This window comes from Pteropus vampyrus, unplaced genomic scaffold (assembly GCF_000151845.1).
Source record: "Pteropus vampyrus isolate Shadow unplaced genomic scaffold, Pvam_2.0 Scaffold145, whole genome shotgun sequence".
NCBI classification, from domain to species: Eukaryota; Metazoa; Chordata; class Mammalia; order Chiroptera; family Pteropodidae; genus Pteropus; species Pteropus vampyrus.
The window spans coordinates 573,278-577,352 of NW_011888926.1; the positions used below are offsets into that span (position 1 = coordinate 573,278).

The 4,075-nt window shown below is 59.9% G+C and overlaps 1 protein-coding gene across 3 annotated transcripts in view; it reads right to left on the reverse strand.

The window, feature by feature from the left end:
• TSPO (translocator protein) overlaps positions 1-4,069 on the reverse strand; it is a 13,709-nt gene extending 9,640 nt beyond the window's left edge. Inside the window, exon 1 of one of the 3 annotated variants that reach the window (XM_011368990.1) lies at positions 4,029-4,069. The gene's annotated coding sequence lies outside the window, so the exon portion shown is untranslated. Of the gene's footprint in view, positions 1-2,960; positions 3,131-3,552; positions 3,575-4,028 lie in introns of those variants that run through there. The other 2 variants (XM_023535912.1, XM_011368992.2) reach the window with 2 other exon arrangements.
• Positions 4,070-4,075: the final 6 nt, after the last annotated feature.

Genomic DNA, 4,075 nt, shown 5'->3' on the forward strand with positions numbered 1-4,075 from the left:
GTTCCTAACAGGCTCCGAACCAGTACCTGTCCACGGCCCGGGGCTTGGGGACCCCTGCTCTAGCATCTTCGAATGTGTCAAGGTCACAAGGAAAGACCCAGGGAAATGTCACCAACTGCAGGAGACTAAGGAGAAATCACTAAACTGCACTGTGGGACCCCAGATGGGGTGCTGGGGCAGGCTTAACACAGTAGTGGGAAAGCAGAGAATTCTGGCCAGGTCCAGCAGTGTTAATTTCCTGGCTTTGATCATGGCCCCGTTAGGGGAAGCCGGGCGAAGAGTGAGGTGAAGAGTATGTGGAAACTCTATACTTTTGTAACTTTTCTGTAAATTTAAAACTAGTTCAAAATAAAACGTTAAAAAGAAGCATCCTGGTTTGGACGGTAACTTGCACAATCACCTACTTCCTCCACATGACTCCTGCTCTGAGACCCAAAGTGGCTACCATCTAGTTTGGTTTTTTTCCCTATTTTTCTTTAATTGAAGTGGAATTCACATTATGAGAAATTGACCATTGCAAAGTATGGGATCCAGTGGCATTTAGTACCGTCCCCATGCTGTGCAAGTACCATCGATATCAACTTCTAAAACATTTCATCACCCCAAAAGAGCCCCCACATCCTCGTCCCTCACCCTCAGGGGGCTTCCTGCCGCTACAGATTTACTTTTTCTGGATGGTTCCTGGGATCGTACAATATGTGTCCTGTGGGGTCTCGCTTCTTTCACTGAGTGTGTTTTCAAGGTTTACCCACATTACAGCATGTGCCCATACTTCTCCCCAAGGTTTTTTTTGGGGGGTCATGTCACCTTGCCACAGCACCCAGCCACTGTCCAGGAAATCCCCACAAAGGACTCGCCTGACATGCCAGCTGACCAGGCCTTAGAGCCCACCATCTAAGTCCTCCACTGTACAGAAGGGGCCCACTAGGGAGTAGGGGCTTCCCTATGAGCCAGAGCGACAGAGTAGGGTCTCAGCCCAGGGCTCTGTCCCCACCCCAGGCTGCCCCTTCCAGGGCCTGGCTGTGTGTATGCTCCACTGGGCCTAGGGGATCAGAGGGTCAGAAAACAGGGAAGCCAGATGCCCCAACGTGGAAAGAGCCAGGCAGGGAGCTTCTTGAGGCCTCCTGGAGACTGCCCAGCTCCTGAGTCGCCCTACCGGGGGACCCACAGAGCTGAGTCATGCGGGGCCAGGCTGGGCGTAGGGCAGCTGACCTTGGCAGGCTTCAGATCTGCTCTGGGGCCCCAGGGAGGGTCGGGGAGGGCCAGGGAGCACCCATGTCTGGTAAGAGGCTCAGGACTCAGGCAGAAGGACAGAGCTACCCACATGTCCTTTACGTCTATCTCTGTCAGAGGTCACCAATTCGCTTGGTGACCCCAGGCGAATGCTCTTCTGATCCTCCTCAGTTTCCCCCTATGTCCGGTGGGTACAAGCTGCCCTGCCTGCTTCATGGGGTGGTGGGGAGGCTCAGCTGAGGACCAGATGAGGGGCTATGGGTGTGAGTATTGGGGGCTACTCGCCCATTCCCTTCAGGGAAAGAAGCGGCCCCGTGGCATAGACCCAAGGCTGAGGAAACGTCAGCCAGTCGCCCGTGGGACACTAAGTGGGTGAAAATGGCTCAAGGCCTGGTGCCAAACACAGCCAAGCAGAGGGCTCGGGACCTGGGGTCCAGAGGAGGCTCTAGGCCTCTGGAAATTAGTGGCGAGGGTAGGGTGGCGAGGGTAGGGTGGGGCTGGGCTTGTCCTGACGGTCTTTACTTCACTTACTGTTCACAGTGGCCACAGGGGAGGGGATCAGCTGCTGCTTCGCCCTGGGCCCGAACCATGTGGCCCTCTCAGCCTCCCCCGTAGACTCCTCCGAACTATTCCCATTGTCCAGGCGAGGAAACTGCCAGAGACTGGGAGTCACGAACCTTCTAGGCCTCTGTAACTCTGGGGCCCACAACGCCACCCTACCCCCTGAGCCGGGAGTGTGCTGGCCTCAGGTCTGGGCCATACAGCCGCTCATAAAGACTGTCACCTCACCTCCCTCAGCCTCCTCCCTCCTCCCAACAAGGCACTTGAGGCCCTTCCCAGAAGTCTGCAAGTCAGGGCAAGATCAGGCCTCAGGCTGCTCCCACCCCACCTCAGCCTTTCCACCCTCTGCCTGGTGCCAGAAGGTTCTCTCAGGGAAGACAGCCTCTCTCCAGCCCCAGGGCCAATGTCCCCGCCCCCACAGGGCAGTGGGGCAGCAGTTACAGGATCTCAGCCCCCTCTTTTCCCAAGGTGGGACCCAGAACTTGTGACGCTCCACTCTCCCGGCCTCTTGTGTCCCTGTCTGTTAAGTGGGTCTCTGGGGGAGTCCCGTTCTCCGGGGCCTCCCTGGAGAAGGTGACCCTCCATGGAGAAGGTGACAAAACTGCCCAAAAGCAGCACAAAGAGTTTCGCTCTTTCTCTGATCCCTCCCTCCCCAGACGTCCCCAGCCCCCCTGACCCCTCTCCCTGGAGCCACCACTGTCCCAGTAACAATTCACAGTAACTCCTCCTCATTATAACCTCCGTGGAGCTTTTTCACTATGAAAAAGTCTGGAAGGATCCACATCCAGCTGGTAACCCGGGAGGTCTGGGCCGAGGTGGGGCCGGGGGGATATGGGGGGGATTTGGGGGGAATTTGCTTTAGTGAGCCCGACTACTTTTTTAAACACAGAGCACATCCAGGCATTGCTCACACAACCAAAAATAAGTAGAATAAAATACAAATAAAAGAAACCCAGATTTGAAACCAAAATAATAAAAAGACAAGACTGTGCAGAGTAAAAAATGGCTCCCTCCCTGTCAACCCGAACCCCCCATCCCGCACCCCCATACCCCGTTCAAACCCTGGCTCCACGGCTGGAGCTCTGTAACCCTGGCCAATGAAGGGTTCCCGGGTGAGCCTCGGCTTCCCCCAGTTCAAAAGGCTCCCTTCGGGGGCCCAAGGTTACCTGTGAGCTCCCTCCGGGGATGCTGAGCAGCCACTTGGAAACGGGAAGAAGCAGCCTGCTCCCTGCCCCACCAACAGGCGGGCCACCCTCCCGCCCTTGCTCCTCAGGGCCTTCCAGGGCCAGTGCTGTTGCCCAAGAGAAGCGGCCGCCTGCTGCGAGGGGCAGGGAGGGGAGGCTCCACCCCACAGAGACCAAGGCCCTCTGCCCACATCCTGGCAGCTCCGCCTTCTGGTTGAGGGCCGCTGTGTGCCAAGCTCCGTGGGCGGGTGCTTCTCGCACACAGCCTCCTCTGACATCCTGGCCTTACGCACGATCTTTTCCGAACAGCCTCAGTCCCAAGGGGAGGCTCAAGTCCTGCCCCTCCTGCGGTGCCAGTGGCCGGTACCAAGTACCACCGGGCCTTGGCAGGCCAGCCAGAGAGGCTCGCAGCCCAGAACAGGCCACAGACATCTGCCTGGCTGACCCCGCACTCAGCAGCATGTCCACTGCCGGAAGCCCCACGACCCATCGCACCCGGGCCCCGAGCGTCTCTGCAGGGGGGGCAGGGGGCAGGCAGGTCCCACACCAGTCCCCTGTCCAGGCTCCAGCTCACCTGAGCACTGGACTGGAAACTAGGGACCTGACTTTGGGCGAATCGCCTCCCCAGTCCGGCCCGGGTTTCCTCTCCTAGAAATGAGAGTTTCCAGCGGGTCTGGAGACAGCGATCTCCTGGGCCCCTCCCGCCCTCCCCTGCCCCGACGGGCTCATCAGCAGGAACAGGCAGGAGAAGGGGTGTCTGGCCCCTCCCGGGGGCTCTGCTTCCCCGGACCCAGCGGGACCCAGCGGCCGGGCCGGGCCGGACCGGGCAGAGGTGGGAGGGAGCGGGGCGGGGCTGCCCAAGTGCCCGCCGTCTGACGCGGCAGTCGAGCCCCTAGTGCAGCCCCGCGGCCGCCCCTCGGGTCCCCACCCCGCGGCTCCGGCCTCAGTTTCCCCTCGGGCCCCGCGCCTGTCTGGCGGGCGCTGTCGACCGTCGCCCCCGCGCGGGGGGTCCCTTGCTCTCCGCCCCCTCGGCGCGCCGTCCCCACTCACCAGCGACGAGGACTCGCTCCGGGAAGGGCACTGCGCGGCAGGAGGTG